Genomic DNA, 19,701 nt, shown 5'->3' on the forward strand with positions numbered 1-19,701 from the left:
ACACTTAACAAGAAAATGAAAAATATTCCAATAGGGACTGAGAGGTACACTAATAAAAATATACTAGATAAAAAATAGAATTTAGAGGATCTCAGCAAGCTGGTAAGAGCTTTGGTGACCCCTTCCCTCACACAAAGGACCTGGGCAAGCCAGCCTGAGTGTCAGTGAGCCCTCCTTCCAACCAGAGAATCCTGAAAAGGCCTGCAAATGTGCCGTTGCAGCCTCACCCTATCCCGAGGAACCCAGGCAGGTATGTGACACCTCCAGTGACACAGTAGGGCACCAGCTGGGGCATGTACAAATGAACAGGTAGGTCTGGAAAAGTCTGAAAGAGCAGTAATGGTATGAGCTAAGGCTTGGTTCACATCAGTAGTCCTATGCTAGTTAGCCCAGGAAGAATCCAGGACTCACACAATTGGCCCTGCAGGGGGAATTCAGGTGACTTGCTCCTTCCCTGCACTGTAGGACCAGCAACTGGGTGAGCAACAGTCACACAGTAGGGCATTGACTAATATGCACATGAGGACAGAAGACTAGCAAGATTGAAAAGGCCAAAGTACAAATCAATAGGTGAAAATGACAAGAAGATAAAGCAAAATGCAATCTCAGACCTCCAACCCATTTGGAACAAAAACAGGAGACATAGACACAGAAGACATTGAAAGTCACGTGACTGAAATTTCTGAAAAGATAGCAAGTCGTCTAAAGAAACAGTTCCCCCAAGACATAGAGTAACTTCAATCATAAATAATATCTAAGGTAAAAAAGAAATGACTAATGAAGGAATAGTTTGGCATAACTAGAGAAGACATAGATGTGAGGGGAAAAAAAGCATACAGAGCAGACAGGGGGTATAACACAATGGCAGAAGTACCTGCCTGGCATATGCAAGATCCTGAGTTTGAATCCAAGGATTAAAAGAAAAAAATTACAAGACCATAGGAAATTGATGGAAACTTTGAAAGAATAATACGGGAAAGAATTAGAATGCATGAAAGAGATTCAAAGAGAAATACTGGAAAAATGTTTGAAAGAAACTGAAGACAGAATTATGATGAGTGATCATGAAAGGACTGTGAAATGAAGGATCTCTTTAAAATAGCAAGATACCATGAAATAAAAATTCAGCAACTCCAAGACAATGCAAAGAAAAACAATATAAATATGATAGATGTCAATTAAAAATTAGGATTCAAAACAAATCATATTTTTTTAAAAAAGGCTATTTGCAGAAGAAATAGCAGAAAATTTCCCAAATATGGGAAAGGACCTGACAGGTAAGTGAAGCCTATAAAGCACCTACTAGCTATAAAAAAAATAAATCTACATCCAGACATAAAAAACAAGGTCCCAGAAATTCATCACAAAACATCATAGTAAAGTTTTTTGGGAAAAGAAAAAGGCCACCTACAAAAGAAAGACAAAAAATCACAGAAATCTTCTCAACACAAACACTCAAGATGAGAAGAGCTTCGAGTAAGGCATTTCAAGTCCTGAAAGAAAACAACTTCCAACAAAGACTGATGTACCATATTTTTTTTTTAAAAATCATCTTTTAAAATTAATGGAGAAATAAGAAACTTCCACAACAAGAACAACTGAAGAAATTCATGACCTCCAAACCATCACTAAAAGGGGTACAAAAAGGTATTTAAACAGAGACAAAAATCAACACACTTCAGAGAACAACAAGAAGAAACCACCAACCAAGGAAAACAATTAAACAGAGGGCAAAGGTATAGAACCAATAACAGGAAAATAACATATCGATACATATCAGTTATAACAATCAATGCAAATGGCCTTAATTGATCAATCAAAAAAGTAAACTGCAAAATATATCAGGAAACAAGATCAAACAGCATACTCTATACAAGAAACACATTAAATTCAGAAAAAAATTCATAGACTAAAACTCAAAGAATGGAAAAAATATTCCATGTTACAGGAACCCAGAAAAAAGCAGGGGTAGCTATTCTGCTTGCAGACAATGTGAACTTCAAACCAAGAATCAGAAAAAGAGATAAGAAAGTCACTACATTGTTGTTAAAGGAAAAACTCAAACATATGTATATATGCACCAAATAGAGGAATACTCATCTATATAAGACAAATATTAATAGATCTGAAAAAACATACAGAGAATAACACAATTGCATTGTCACAAAGAGACAGGTCAACAAAACAAAATATCAGCAAAGAAATGACAGAACTAAACCACTTTTACATGTTTCTTTTTTTATTTAAAGGAAAAAAAAAACAAAACAGTATAAGGGTACAAGTAATACAGAATTTCAAAAAAAACAGAAATCAATAGTTAATCGATTACATATTGTCATCTTAGGAATAGTTGTTCGAGTTACAGGATTAAAGCATACAAAGTGGACATTCAAACAGTGAGACTGCAAACAGTTGTGTTCAATGATCCAACAAAAACTTAGTAATATGGTCATCTATCTTAACACACCTAAACACACTTGGTTAATATACTGTGTGTTGTTATCTTCAAAGTAGTTGCTCAGATTATAAGATATAGGCATGAAAAAATGATCAAAGCAAACACAAACTTTTTAATTAGTAGTATAATTCTTTATCACATATATGATAGATATAGTGTATTAATACATATATCCATGATCTTTTCCCTTCTTTCTTTCCTCATTTTCCTCATCCCAGTTGTTCGTTTCTTTTGAGCAGTTTCTTTCCCTTTTACTTTCACAATATCTACTGTACATATTGGATCATCTTTACTCCTCCAGTTTTTATACTAGGGAGGCAACACAATGTTTACACATGTGAGTCTGATTTATTTCACTTATGCTTTTGGCTTCAAGTTGCATCCATTTTCTAAAAAGCATAGAGTTCATGCTGCTTTAGAGCTGAGTAGTACTCCCTTGCATAAAAATATCACATCTTTTTTGTCTATTCTGCAGTTGATGGGCAATTAGGGTGTTTCCAAGATGTAGCTATTACCAGTTTCATTTTATAGCTGTTGAATTTTTGTTATTTTCAACAGATCTTTGTTTTCATGCTCACTAGCTGCAAGGTCTGTCTTCAAGGTCTGAATGTCTGTCCTCAGTTTTGCCAGCTTTAATGGAATTTTTTATTTCCTCAATATCTGCTTCAATCCATTTTATGTATTCTCTTTCCCTGTATTTATCATTCATGATTTCCATTGTCTCCCTGTCACACATATGTTGTTACCTGTCTCCGCTCTAAATTTCCTGAGCATCTCCTTTAAACATTTTGGCATTTCTTTTTTTGCCTGATAGATTATTTCCGATCTGACTTTCTCTACAGTCTCATGGATTTGTTTCTTTACTTGGGTTGCTGTTATTTTAGAGATTTCAGGTGTGTGTCTTATTCTCTAGGTCAGCGTCTCCTGGACTTGTTCTGTGTGGGTTGGAGATCTGAGGTTGCATTTTTCTTCTTCACTTGGTCATTTTCTATTTCAAAAAAAAAATTTATTTTGTTTTCTGTGATGATCCTTGTGGGTTTTAGTTGTAGGCAGCTATATCACAAGTATCGTTCTTCAAGGATGTCTTCTGTTGAGTTCTGGATTTTTCTTGAGCTGGTTGCCTGTCCTGTGAAGGTCTCTGTCATCTGTTGGCTGGTGTTGTTTTTGTTACTTCAGACTTTCCACGCCACTAGTGCCCCCGTCCACTCAGTGTGCCTTAGATGGAACCATGTCAACTACTGCTTTCCTGGTGTTCCTTTTAGGCTCTGGGTCTTTGGTTTACTTCATTTCCAGCAGTAGTAAGGGGATTGGCTGCCTGCCTCAGGCACTGTTCACCTGGATTCTTCTAATGATGGGGAGAATATGGGAAAATTTTTTTTGTACCAGAAATCAAACTCAGAATCTTATGCTGCTAGATAGGCACTGTGCCATTGAGGTATATCACAGGCCCAAATTTATTTTTAAAAATAGGCCTGAAAATGGTAAGACTGAATTAAATATTTGGTTGTATTTTTTAAAATGTTTAATGTTACCTTTATGAAAACTTTTATTCAAATTTCCAGTCTTTAAAAATAATTAAATAAGAATAAATCAAGAGACTAAAATATTTTGAAGCCTTTGTATTTTGGAAATTTTCAAATAAGTCAGATATTTACAGTGTATTTAATATGTTTCTACCCATGAGATTAAGCAGCATAAGCAAATATGTAAGGTTTTATGACTTAAATACTAAAGAGATTTATGCCCTGAATGTCAGGAAAATGAGTCTCACGTATATATAATTTCTTAGATGTAAAACAAAAGAGCAAGATTTGTGCATTTTTATATTCTCTCAAGCAGGAACATTCAAATAGTCATCACGCTCCAGGACTATTTTAATGAACTTTAATGACTCATTGGTGTAATCAGCAGTGTGCCATAAATGCCAGAAATATTTGTGCCTACTAAATTCACATTCTAATTCCCTGGTTCCTGAAACAACTCTTCTATTTTTAATGTGTGCAGTTCCACATTCACATGAGGTATAAAGAAGTGAAATATGAAGCTTTTAAAATGAGATTTAAAGACATATAAAAGTCAAATGTGCTAATTTTAAATGAAAGTATTATTTTCATCCCAAAACCCACATTTACTCAGGTTTAATTTGCTACAAAGTGCATAGTCATTAAACTGTGTTAAGATGAGTCATAAGACTCTTTAGAATAATGACACTTTTAGAGATAATATTTTAAAAATGGGGAAAAATATTTGGAACATGAAAAAGAAGAAGCAGTATTAATATATTAAAATTAAACATTGAATTTACTCCTTTCACAAAAATATTGTTATAACAAGTATAGATGATGCAATATTGCTTTCAACTGAAATGACTTAGTGTAAGTTTTTGATAAGACAATGAATGTGTCTTGATATGGCTAAAGAATTTTCCATTGTAAATATATAAGTTTAATATGTAAGAAAGTAAAAAATTTCCTAAATGAGCTTTGTGATTATTTTATTTTTATTCACTTTTTAAAATAACTTGAATTAATTTTGATATTCTGCTGAACTTTTCTTTTAAAAGAAAGAGAGGGAAATAATACTTATTAAGAATGTTTTAGAAAGGAAGAAAAGCTTGGATTCTGAAACTATAGGCTCAGAAATAAGGAGCCTGGACCAAGCCCTTTACTTGGAGGTGTTCACCATTTGGACCTTGAGTACATGGTTCTGTTCACAGGTCTGCATACAGAAAAGGAGATAAGCGTGAGATACAGATGTCATTAGCATTTACCAAGACATCTGTCTTCAGATAAATGGAAGTTCAATGTAAAGAACTACTAACAGAAGTAAAATTTTAATAAGGACCGATGGAGACATATTGGAAAAAAGATCAATACCCATAGACTATCATCATTAGTGCCCTTGGCACTTTGAAGACTCAGCTATCACTTTTTTCAGTTTATCTCATGAATATTGACTCAGGAGCACCCAACCACAAAAAGTTGTAGACATGGAAAAGAGACAAAAATTAGTGGTACATGGCACTTTCCTTCATTCCCATAAAGTGCCAGGACAGACAGGAATTAAATACATACAGAGAAAACTGACTTGCAGTGAGATGGATGAACAGGTGGGGGGTGGGTGGATGGACAGAGGAATGGGTGGGTGGATAAATGGATAGGTGGATGGGTGGATGGGTGAGTAAATGAATGCATGGTGTGATGGTTGATTGACTGCATCAACTTGAGAGATTTAGAAGCTTAACCTTGTTGGATCAGCAATTCTACACTCTCGGAACTGATATGGAATTCCCTATCCTATGGCTGCTTATTCCCTGGATGGTAGAAAGGGGAAATGAGGAAAGACCAAGTTGCTTCTGTTCTTTAGAAAAGCTCCAGTCTTTGCCTTCAGTTTGGACATCATCCCCTGGCTTCTAGAGCAGATTCTTTGGCTTCCTTTTTGGATCCTTCAGACTTCCAGTGTTTACTCTTCAGCCTTCTGTTGCAGACCATTTGGACTCCTGACATGGACTTGTAAAGACAATGCAGAGAGATGCAGATATTGGATTGAAACCTTCAGCCTCCAGACACCCTCTGCATGCTTCCTCATCCAACTCTGTGGTTGATCATCATAAGTCAAGCTGGTAATTTCTTCTACATTTACATATCATGTATTATACCTGTTTCTCTAATAAAATACTGAGTATCACAGATGGATAGATAGATGGATAGATGGATGAATGATGGATGGAGAGGCAGGTAGATTGGTAGATAGTTAAATAGATGACAGTCTGAGAACAAAGACAATTGAAAAATTTTCTAGTGAAGAGAAAACACCTTATGACTCGTAACCAGAAATTACTAACTTTATCAGACAACAGTATTTTTTTGCACCATTTCCTGCTAATATTTGGCAAAAGAAGACTTTTCAGGCATATTTAAGAAATGATCCCTAAGAACTATAGTTCTCTACACTGATTGATCATCAGAAACATCCAGGTATTTATCCTGAAGATCTTGACTTAGAAATTCAGTGTACCTTTGCTAGGAAAATGTTTGTATTTTTAAATAGACTGCAAATAAATAAAAATTAGATGAGAAAGAATTTTTTCAAATTCTGGTTATTTGATTCTAATGATTAGCTGTCACAATGTTTGGGAAAAGACTGAATTAAATTACAAGTAATATAGAGAAGAAAGATAAGTAATCAGATTCTAAGACTGGTTGGACACAAATCCTGTTATCCTTAATATTATAAAGCATGAAATGAAACAAGCAATGTAATTTTTAAATCATTAAATATTAAAACCTATTTGAACAAGGGTTGATGTGTTTATTATATTTTTTCTTTAGGACGTTACTCTGGTAACAATGGTATGAGAGAGGAGCCCTATTTTAACCCTCTTGATAATGTAGGTAAAGAGATTATGGCCCAGTGTTAGCTCTGTAGGAACTGGGAAGAAGATCAGATGTGAGATGTAATTCTGGAACGGTATCTCTCTGATGCATGTTTTGGAATTCAAGGATCATGCAAGACAAGACAAGAGTTACTGAATTTTTTAGCATTGACAGTACAATTGCTAGGAATGACACTGACTGAACTAAATAAAAGATGAAAGCTTTACTTTTGTGCAAATGATCATAGCAAATTATCATGCTTCCCTACATCCTGGGAAAGCATTTTCTCATGCAAAACCATTTCCATGTAGAACAAATTACATCTGCTACCGACCCCACTGATTAATTCTGCTCTATTACCTTAACTCCTTTACGTTTATAACTTTCTTAGAACACACATATGTAGGAAGATAGTATATTATTTATAGCTGTTATTGTTGTTTTGATATGGTATGAAATAATCACATCTTGATAAATTAAAAAATCCACTTGTTGGAAACACAGCCTATCCTGGGCTTACCACTGAGAAACGCATGGGACACAGAGTTGTCACATCATTAACTCTGACTTAACGTAAGAGGCTGGGCCTCCAAATGACTTCTCACTGTATTTCTAGGAAGGATCTTAGAAATTTTGGAAATAATTTAGCATGCTGTCAAATTCAGTTTACCACTTCTATTTTTTTTTTTAATTTTCCCATCTGCATTAATTAGGGATTGTATTCATCTGGTTTCTGTAGCCATAATAAAATTCTTGAGGTGTGTATTTTTATAAGGAAAAGAAAGTTACTTAACTCAGTTTTGGAGGTTCAGCAAAAGTATGATGCCAGCTTCTGTGCAGATCCTGAGAGAACTGCCCTGGTTACAGCACATTGTGGTGCAGGCATTGTTGAGAAAAATATGCAACAAAGAGAGATCCCACGCAGAGACAGAAAGCCAGAGATCCAAGGACTTAGCTTTTAATTACTATCTACAATCACGACAGCTGACTTATTCTATAGGAAAGGTAATAATCCCTTCCAAGGATTAAATAATGGAAGAATTTATTTTTATATTAGAATTTATATAAGTAGTTAGTATATATTAGAGGCAATGTATTCCTGCTTCTCTGAAAGCATAGGCTTTCAGGCACGATATTGCTTAACTTTCCATTGCAAACATAAATGTATCTTGACTCTCACTCACTTTTATTTCCCCTCAAATCTCAGTTGATGAAATAGTTATCCTGCTCTATGCCATCAAACTCTCAGACTGCGTCTTGGACCCCATCATTTCTCATCTTTGTTATCATCGCACATTGCTTAGCCTGTCTTTTTCTTTACCCTGCATGTTCAACCCAGCTACTTCTGTGGTTGATGGAGTTTAAAGCACAGGGCCAGGTGCCTACTCGGTTGATTTTAAATCTTGACCCCCACCTCTTCCAGGATGACCGTCCCCTCCCAGGACTCAACTTTCTCATCTGGGATAATAGAGTTATTTATTTTCAGTGTTCTGAAAAATGCCTATCGCATCATAAAACTCTAGACATATGATTTATTTCATCTTGTGTTCGTATTCCAGTTTCTGATGAAATTCTCTGTAGTCTGACTCACATTATGCAATTTGTTTAAACTACTTTTGCTAAAGAAGCCAGTATTTAATTGGAGGTTTCACTTTTTCATAGCCCTTTGTACCTCTTGAAAATACAGACCCCTCTCCTAAATTATTAACTCTTTTTGCAGTTTCTTTTTTATTAACTTATGCTCACAATCATTGCATTCATCATGAGAAGCTGATGCACATACGCATCACATCTGAATCACTTTTGCTTCCTCTTTCCCTCCTCTACTTCCTGTCTTCCCCATCCCAGAACCCTGCCCTATTACTAGAAACTTCTCTCACATTCTTATCCAAGGAATCACTAACTTTTACCAGCTTTTGAACCTACAACATCTAAAAAATCAAATTCTTTGCCTTTTTCTAACATGAATCCAATATTTGTTTCATCATCTGACCTAGACAGTTTAAGGTTTTTAAATCTTCTTGTTTTAAATGTGACAGGTGAATGCTGTTTCCTGCTACATAGGACAAAGTGACTAAAAATGAGTCCAGTGCATTGTTTTCTTGTTTTTAATCTTCAGCAGCTATCTTTAAAAACAGTGCATACTCGATGGTGTTATCACATTCTTCCCTACCATCTCTTGAGCTAAATTTACTTTAATGTCTAAATTTCAACAGTTTCGAAGTTTTTAAAGTTATTCTCTACTCATTCCTTGTGTTTTAAGTGTTCTGCTTTCCTTATGCATTAATACCATGTAAAATATTCTTTAAATTCTTTTTTAAACTGTGGTTTTCTTTCTTTCTTTATTTAGTGTTTTGAGAAAAGGTCTCATTATGCACTTCAGGCCAGCCTTGGGCTTACTTTATAGACCAGATTGATCTAGAATTTACAGCAATCCTTCCCTCTCAGTCTCCTGAGTGCTGGGATTACAAGAGTGTGCACCCACGCCCCTTTTAATTAATTGTTTTCTTGCCCATTGTGATTCAAGTTTGGCATCTGCCTCTTGAAGCCCCTTGGTGCACTGATTTGCTAACAATTGTAGATTTTGTGCGCATGTTATTTGAGGGGTATTAGTAAATAATTATGCTGTTACAACATGTGGTATGTTTCTTGGGATTTGGTATCAGGGCAATGCTGACCTAAAATCTTCATAAATCTCTGAACAAACAGATACTTGCAATGCTTTGCATGCATAGATATTTTCACATATTCATCTTTGTACATATGCAGTCTATGGATATGCTTATCCTTTCAGTATTTTTATGCATTTATGTATTGAGTATGATTCTGTAATTTATGTGAGTACCTTAGGTGGTTGTGAGTATAAGTTGCATAACATTTATATTGTATATAAATATGCAGACATTCTCTAGCTTTGACCATGCTTGCATTCAGGGAGTGTATGCACGCCCATGTGCACATCAGCGTGCTCATCCTTGGGACTGTGCTTGTATCATTTATGCTTGTGGTACCAGTGTACTTTCATATGAAGGTCAGATGCTCTTCTTGTCTTCTGGGTGAAGACTAATTATACACCTTAGAAGCAAAATTCAATGGGAAACGGTCCTTACTGGGTATATATTATGTTCTCCCAATGCCCACTCCTACTGCAGTCTTATTTTTCAGCTCTTTATATAACCTGATGTTACCAGCACCGTTTGAAGAATTTTTGCTTCAGGTTCCTTGCAGCAGTCTATCAAAAATTCATGCAAAGCCCAAATTCCAGGAAAGACTGTGCTAGGCAAGAGACAGCAGCTATGTCCTGATATGCACCTAACTCAGAGTAGCTTCAGTACAGGTAAAGAGTTTTCCAAAACATTTAAATGTAATTATCTTGATAGAGTCCAGCTTTAGGTTCAATGAGGTAATTCTCTAAAATGATTTTGAGATTGTCATGGTCCTTATAAGATGGGAACTTGAAAATAAGAAACAAACAAAAATAGTCTTTTATCCCATAAAGCAAATAGTTTCTTTCTTTAAATCACCATCTCTTAAGTTTTACAAGGGCCTTTGCAATTTCAAGACCAATCAAAGCATTATCTCATTTGAACCTTCTGATTATTAAGTCATTTTTTTCTGAATTTCTGTTTCTACAAAACTATAATAATAAATGCCCAAACTAGAAGTAGATGCTATGGTGATGTAAATATCATGAATTCAACAGCCTATAAACTGTAAGACCAGCACTCATGTATAAAGTTAAAACTTAGCAGTATTACCGCACCTAGCATTATTTCTCCCAGCAAGACAATAAAGTAAAAAAAGAAAAGGCATCCTGAGAAAGCTGCTAAACTCAGAAACCAATTTCATAGCCTCTACTGACAATCTTGGCAACTAGAAAAATATGTTATTTTCTTCTTACACAAATAATGGGCCACCATGAGATTTCACTCCCTCCCCATTATATTCTCAAAGGCAAATTTAATTAACAATCATTGTTTGCAAGTGTGTAGGCAAATAGCACTCTAATACAGGCTGGCACTGTTGGTGTATGACACTTGCACAATATTTTGTCTGTATCTATTAAAGTTTAAATTTTGTCTATTTTTAATCAAATAGTCTGCCATGCCACTTGAAAAAATGATCAAAATTGCATATATACATATACACATGTACACAATGTTAATAGAAGACTTCCAGGTATAATGCATATATATATATATATATATATATATATATGTAAATAGAAGTGCATGGATTGTCACTATCTCTGTATAATGAGAAGGTGTAAGACATGCATGCCTGCTGAAATTTGAATAATCATTGAAAATTAGTATTTACCTGCAAAGGAAAATTTTAAAAAGCACTTTTATTGCAGGATTTTATCAACTATAAAAAGAAAATATTGAGTCTACCACTATGGAAAAATAACTGTGATAGAGAATAATGTTAATAGATTAAAAAGTTAAGAATAGTGGCACCTTTAGAGACCATGCCATTGAATTACTAACTAAAAGAAACGGATCCAGCAGCTGGAAATGAATAACCAATAACTGCACTTTCATTCTGGATTATTAAAGGGCCCTCTGTGGAATCATTGGGAGGTCACAGTTATTGTTGTATTCCTTTGAAGCTTATTATGATATCATAATAGCTACAGTTTCCTTATTTCTCCAGTTTTTTACCCTAAATTGAAATAGTTCTCTGGTTAGAAGCAGTTCCTTATGAAATGAAACAAACTGGCTGGAGGATTCTCTCAAGGAAGGAAGTATCTCTAGCAATCACCCATAGAGTGTGATTCCCACCATTTTCATTCTGAGAAAAACTGGGGTTAAGATTTTGATTCCAGTAACCTTAATTTGGGGTGGGGGACCAGGAATCTAACTCACAATCTTGTGCCTGCCAGGCAAGTGCTGTGCCACTGAGCTATATCCCTATCCCCTTGAATTTTTAAAGAGAAAAATGCTACCCTTAAAGGACAGAGTTAGAGACAGGTCTCAGTGCTTTGCCTGGTGCTTCTTTCTCTGGGTTTGAGCTTTACTCAGGAATAACAAGGGCTTAGTGCTCTACATAGAAGGCTGGCTCTGCCAGGAATGCAGACAGAGCCTTGGGGTCCCCTGACTCTGCCCTATAGGAAAGAAGTCACTGGAGAATCTAGATGGCTTTATGAAATACAAATGAAACAAGGTTTTGGGGAAATGGAACAGTGAGAAAGAAATGGAATTGGAAGCTACAAACTTTAAATCTTGGCTCTGCCAATAACGGTGAACTTGTGTTAGACAGTCTTTGCAATATGATCTTGTTCTATGACATGATACAGATAAAATGTTTCCTATAGAGAATGCAGCGTATCATCCATTCTGTAAAAGCCAGCTATCATGACTATGAGAGCTTAAATATACTAGGATAATAACAAAATTGTTTTTCCAGCTCTTCTGTTACCTACACAATAAGTGCAAACATCTGAAGCCTGCCTGTATTACCTCTCACCAGTGGAACCAAGAATGTTTCTAGATGAATCTAATGTCTCTAGAGTCACCTACTGGCCATATTTATCTTGTCTTTTTCTTTTGGTCTTTCATCTTCAGATAAAATGATCATTTTTGAAACATACATATCTATTTGTCCTTTGTTTATCATATCTTTGCTTAAATGTCTTTACCTTGGAGTCTCACCATGTCACATATCCATACAGAGGTTGTAACAGTACAACGTAACATGGTTATGACCAACTTCTCCATGTCACGGGCCAACAAGTGTCTACCTGCTCTTCCTGTGTACCCTGCATCCTTTCTCATTGGCCTGCCATTGGGAATTACGGTTTATGGAATTTTAAAAAAGGGATTGGTAGTGAGTTCTAAAAGCTTGAATAGGTCAGTTGATGCTTTTATATTAACCTTACTTAAAAAGAAATCCTGATATCTAAATTTATAAATCACAAAATGATAGTAAGTCCTCTTTAGCATTATTATCAATGGAAAATAAAATTTCCTACATTATTTTCTAAAATAAAAGTACTCTAAAGTAGAACTCAGATTCTAAGACCCTATGTCTCCCCTTTGAAAATACTGTAGCATTCATTAAACTTGGCAGTAACGATGCATTTACCACCCTTTTGTATTATGAATAATACAGAATTATGAGACTAGTTCTGGTACACTGCCATATGCATATTACATGCTGTGGTTACTTTCATCTTGTAACTCTCCTTTCTTTTTCATCATTCAACCCTGACTCCTCCTCATCTGCAATAGCATGCCTCCTACTTTCTCCACGTCTCTCTCTTTGATGCTTCACATAAGGTAGAAAACGTGATATAAGCAAGACCCAGACAATTGAACAATGCATTCCTAAAGTGAACATCTGCAAGCCTTTCACAGGAAGCCAGGCAAGACAAAAACCCTAAAATAATAGAAAAGTCTCTCTAACACTGCTATGCAGGAAACCTGAACCCCTACAAACATACACTAAAATCCTCAAACTACAGTGAACTTAGATTTTATGTTTGAGAGCGTTACTTTTCATAATTTAAGAAGGACAAAATATACGGAAAATAAAATGTGAAAGAATGTAAATAGAATGGCACATATTAAGTGACATTCACTAGCATTTAGGTCATAATTAGATGAAATGCTAGAAATACCCATAGTAAAACTTTTATCCTTTAAGAAGGTAGATAAAATTATGAGGTTGATGTAATGAAGGTTATTTATTTGTAAAAGTCATAGGGTCAGTTTCTCGTTTTAAAAGAGGACCTTTTAAAGTTGAGTATTAGTTTTTTAAACCTGATTTTCAAATTTAAGTTTCCAAGTTTCATGATGAAATTTAAATCACATTTTTCTATGCTAATTTATGAAAGTTTTATTCTACTAGAACAGAAACTAAAATATTTTACTAATTTTTCATATACTTTTTTATCAAAGCACAATTTTCTTAGTTATAAAGTATTAGACCCCTGCAATTTACTATCAGGTAATATGCCAAAATTACTTCTTAGAATACCATACTTTAAATTAGTTTGAGATGTCATGTTTTTCTTCTTTTTAGATTTTTATTTTAAAGAGATTAAGACAAAAGAGGACAAAACAAAGCAGATCAGAACAGAACAATGTAAGCAACACAACACTTCCAACAAGATAGCCAGAGATATCAACAGTAGCTATCATAATGTCTCTTTCTTTGAAATAGGTGAGCATATCTTCACATACAATAGTATCAAATATAACAAAATAGTACAAAAAGATTCAAGAGAATGAAAGTATTACAGGACATTCAGAACCAAATAACAGAAAATGAACAATGGCTACTATATTATTTCATTGTCCATAAAAAATTAGTTTATACTGTCACACATATTAAAATTCAGTAAGATACAGTATGATAGAACCAATGGAAATATAAGAGCAAACGTGTCTTACTTACTTTTTACTCTTTGCTGAGACAAAATACTTGAAGCCCAAAGTTGGGAAAGGAAAGGTTTATTTCTTACAGTTTTTGGAGGTTTCAGTCCATACCTACTTGGCTCCAAAGCAGGCTGGCATGGCTGGGCCGCAGTTCATGGCAGCTCAAACAGCAAGGCAGAAACCAGGCAGAAACCGGCAGAAGAGCAAGGCACATCTTCTTCTTGTCATTACATCACATCCTGGCTTCACCTCTATGTGGGTGTAGCATTGACACGTTCAATCTAAGCACTAGGCAATGAACCAATCACAAACGCACAATGCAAACTCATGAGGCCTGGGGGCCGCAGACATAAACCATGACATTTCACCCCTGACCCCCAGGACTCATGTACTCCTTTATACAAAAGACATTTAGTCCACCTCCAAGAGTTGCCAGTCCTAACAGTTTCAGCGTTGCTCAATAGTCCAAATCCCAAGTCACTTCCAAGATCTATGGTTAACTCTTAACTGTAACCCCCTGTACAAATGAAACAAGGTTAAACATTTAGGCACAAGATAAACATTAGCATTCCAAAAGTTACAAACAGGGGAATATAAAGCATTGGAAATAAAGTAAGTCCAACATCCAGCAGGAGAAACATTAAGTCCTAGAGTTTCATGCTCAGCATCTGAAGCAATCTGGTTGTAAACTCCAAAAGGCTTGGGTGATTGCACGCCCACGGCACTTCCAGGGATTTCAGTTCCTGCAGCTTTTCTCTTGAATCCTCTCTGCTTGCTTTTTGCTGCTTCCCTTGGATCATCCACGTTCCTGGCTTTCTATCAGCGTTTTGATCTCCTGAGCTCTGACCAGAATCTCCTCTACAGAACAGCCTAAGCTGCTCCAGCTCTCTGCAGCCAGGCAACATGTCCGAAACTTTCCAAACTCTGCCCACAAGCCATTTCCAAAGCCTTTCAAAAAACATGGTCAGCTATAGTGGTCACAGCAAATGACCCCATTCCTTGGTACCAAATTCTGTCTTAGTTACTGTTTACTCATTGCTGAGACAAAACACTTGAATCCCAAAGTTGGGAAAGGAAAGGTTTATTTCTTACAAAAATCATGGTAGGACTGCAAAGCAAGATGATATTGAATCAGCAATGGCTGCATAATGTCTTGTTTTCTTCAAAATAGCTGCTCATATCATCACACATAAGATCAAACAAAACAGAATAAAAACATTCAACTAATAAATGAAAACATTATAAGGCTTCAAATCAATGTAATGGGGAATCATGATTGCCATAAAATCTTAGGTACTCTGAACTGTTTCTTACACTAAGGAGACTATACGGTATTTATACATGTGAGTTTGATTTATTTCACTTATGGAGTATGGTCTCAAGCTGCATCCATTTATTTATAAATATCTCAATGTGATCATTCTTTATAGCTGAGTAGTACTTCATTATATAAAAATACCACAACTTTTTTTATCCATTCCTCAGTTGATGGACACTTAGGTTGTTTCCAAGATCTGGCTATTACAAACTGTGCTGCTATAAACATGGGTGCACATATATCACTGTGGCATGATGTTTTTAGCTCTTCTGGGAATATGTCTAGAAGTGGAATAGCTGGGTCAAATGAGACTCCCAATCTCATCTTTTTGAAGAATCTCCAGACTGACCTCCACATGAAGGTGTGTGCAACTATTTCAAAGAAAGAGACATTTTGCTTGCTACTGTTAATATTGGGCTGTCTTGTGGTGAAGTACTATGTTGCTTACATTGTTCTGTTCTGATCTGCTTTGTTCTGTCCTCTTTTGTCTTAATCTCTTTAAAATAAAAAATTTTAAAAATTTTTAAAAGATACATGTCTCAATATCTTAAGGTAACTGAATATTTGAACCTTTATATAAATTCCCCTATACTGTGAAGTTATGGTACTGTAGACAAGTTGTCACTTTCATTGTCTCTGTAAATTATATATGTTAATGAAAAATCCACATTTCCATCAATGTAATGTTCATATCTTACCTAAGAGCTCAATAATTGGTGAATAATTGGTGAATGTACCAATTAGAAGATCCAAATGCTACTAAAAGAAAATCACTCCTGGCTAGCCTGAAACCCACCCAGTACTAAGTCCAAGAGAGAAGCCTACTACACAAAGCGAAAACGTATAATACTTTGAATTAAGATCAGTTCACATTATCATATACAAATGTACTCTTAATTATTGTAAATTATACACTAATGGAAAACATTCGTGTTTTCATTAGCATATATGTGTTTTAAATTTTGACATATGATACATAAAAAATAAAGCAATGCATATATGTATATATGTGCATTCATAAGTTACTATATTCTATTGTTATGTATTTTAGTAAACAGTTATTGCTAGTAAAAAAAATGCAACTACCTGGTTGTAAGTGAGACATATGCCCCAGACTGTGTGATTTTATTTGGGATGAGAAGCAGTTTTCTAGACAGGTGAACCATCTGTGTCAACTAGAAACACTAATGTTACTCAGCAAAATCATTACTTTAATGCAGATAATTTTCTATCCATTTTCTTTCTTTTCCCAAATTACACTTGACTATAGATTAAAATGTTTAAAGTATATTAAAAGAAAACATTCATCACAAACAACATTAAATCATGACACATTCAGAATCAAAATTCTGATTCGGAAGTGACAGTTCTTAAAGTTGCTAAACTGCTTTTCTGATTTCCCAAATTTGTATCATAATCGCTATGACTTTATGAAATTTTCATACTTGTTTTACTTTTTAATTTTGTTTCTGATTGACACAATACACTTAAACCTATTTGTGGGTTACAGTATGATGTATCAGTGTATGTACTCTGTGCAATCATACATCAGCCCAAGGTTTTATCATTCCCTTGGGGTGACAATGTTCAAAAAGATTCTTACTTAAAATTATAAAGTGAAACATTGTTAACCATAGCCTTTGAACCGTGCCAGCATCTGTTCTTCCTATCAACTGTCCTCTTGGGTCCATGAACCCTTTTTTCCTCACTCAGACCTCTTTATAATTTGTGCAGTACCACTTGAGGCAAAGAACAGAAAGATGAGAAAAGAAAAAAGAGAAGTAGAAAATAATCACTTCAAGAAGAAAGACAAACAGAAAGAAAGACTGAGACAAGATTCCTTCAATGGTCTATGTTTACCAGGTCATCTGTGATTCTGTCCCTCATTGGTACGCTTTGGATCTTTAGTGTCTCTCAAAGCCACATTTAGAACAGACTTAATTGCCAGCCCCAGCCGGTGACGTAGTTCAGAGGTGACAGAACCTTGGGAAGTTTAGGTCTATGGGAGGAAGTTACATCCTGAGGTGTGCCCTGAGGGGAGCATCAGGACCCCGGGTTCTTCCTACCCCCTTCTTTAGCTCCCCAGCTGCTAGTGGTGAGCAGCCCTCCACTGCTAGGCACTTCTGCTATGATATTCTGTATCAAATCTAGTGAAAACACTGAAATAGAAACAATTTATATCTTATAATACTAAGCCAAATAGGGCTGAAGATGCATAGTGACAAAAATATTATATTACAATGCTCAAGAATATGATTCTGTAATTTTAACTCATTATACGTTCCCAAAATTTTGTAATGAAAACCACTGCTTGAATGTTTTTTAAAGTAATTTTTAATACACGTAAGATTCCATTTCTGCAAAGTAACCGGTTTTCTAAAACGGAATCACTATATTTGATATTCTGTTTTATAATGCCTTTAACTTTTCAGTCCAATCAATGATTACATTTTCCCAATGTATACTAAAATATTGATTTAGTACAAGTATTATGCGATTAAATTTGCATGCTTGTTGATCCATCATTGTTGCCAGCCATGTGTTACAGAGTATGCATAATTCTGAGTCTGAGTATTTTCCAAAATTGTAGAGACAAACAGCACTCCTCTCACACACCTTCTCCTATTTTTGATTTATAAAGAATGAATTCTTTACCACTACAAAAACCTCCCTCTCCATTTCTTCCATGAACAGTGCGTTCAAAGAAAAAGTAAGAGACATCTTTATTTCTAATCAAAACAGGTTTAAATTATTTTCATGGTTTTTATGTATTGTATAAATAACTGTTTTGTTCTCCCTCATGTTTCTAGTTGGGTAATTTAAAATTTTCTTACAATTTTTATGAATTTTTATATTGTAATACTAAAAGCTATTTATATTTTAATCACTTCCTTGGTTTCAAATCACAGAGAACTAATTAGAATGCATTAAGGAAGCCATTTATGGAATTTGGGCACATGTATTTTTTCATGTAATTAAAAATCAGGAGTCATGCTTAGGTCTTACGAGTATGGGGATCAAAATTTACAATCAGTGTAAAGACCTTTTTTTTAATTTTACTCTTTCTAAATCTACATGTATACTTTCTTCCTGATTTGTTTTCTTTTCGAAAAAAAAAAAAAACCAGCATCTCTTTCTTGAGAGCAAAAATATTACAAAAGACATGGAAAGTGATTCTATTGTTGTATCAGTCACCAAACATGACCCTGGCTATCCTCCCCTGAGTCCACTGCTGGCTCCCCTGCAGTCAGCTGTGACCAGCAGCAGAGGATCCTGTGCTGTTGAGCCTTTGGTGGTAAGCACTTCTACAAGAAGGCACTAGGGAAAGCAATTGGTCTTCCATGGCCTGCTTTACCAACTGGGAATTTGTTTCCAGTTTTCATGTACTTTCTGGCTTTTTGTGTTGTGTCTGTTTCCTAAGGTTTCTAGTACTAAGATTTTAAAATGTTGTACTAGAATCGTCTAAATTTTTCTTTCTTGGTCTCTGAATTACATGATCTTTTCAACATTTCCTTTGCACTAAGACACATTTGAAAATGAATTTTATTATTTCCATAAAGTTAAAAAGAAATAAGAAGACAGAATAAAGGTATCTTTCACATAAATTTGGAAGCAAGAGGAGTTAACACTTAGAAAAGAGAAACTGCATGCCAAAGAGAGTAAGAGCTCCTGGAATTAAGAGAGTGGTGACAGGAAAGCTAAAACTCTCAGAAAATCAGGAAGGCACGTGGAGAAAAGTAGAACTGAGTCTGCACTGTCAACCCCAGCTCTCAATAGAGAGGGGGCCCAACTCTAAGTGCCAAGTAAGTCTGAACGGGTGGGGGTCCCGAGAATATAAAAGGAACTGGAAGCCACAGCTTCAGGAGAAACTAGAGAAACTCACGGCTATTGAAGCTGTGAGTTCAGGATGTGGATTTACTCTGAGAGTCATTCTTGTCTCATGGCAGGCTAGCTTGGAGGAAGAAATCCACTGTAACACTCCCTGTAACTTGCAGTGATAGAACCAGGAGCCGTTTGGAAGGAGAGCTTATTGTTTTTCAGTGTGGCCATGCTGGGCACCAGAAGTCTCAGAAGGATCCCACCCTGGGCTTCCTAGAGACACTCTTCTGCAGTGACTTGTGGGGAGACAGACAAGGGACAGGTATAGAAGGAGGGCAAATGGCTTGA

The sequence above is a fragment of the Cavia porcellus genome, unplaced genomic scaffold (assembly GCF_034190915.1).
Source record: "Cavia porcellus strain 051 isolate PalLab524CR breed Dunkin Hartley unplaced genomic scaffold, mCavPor4.1 scaffold_8, whole genome shotgun sequence".
In the NCBI taxonomy this organism is placed as follows: domain Eukaryota; kingdom Metazoa; phylum Chordata; class Mammalia; order Rodentia; family Caviidae; genus Cavia; species Cavia porcellus.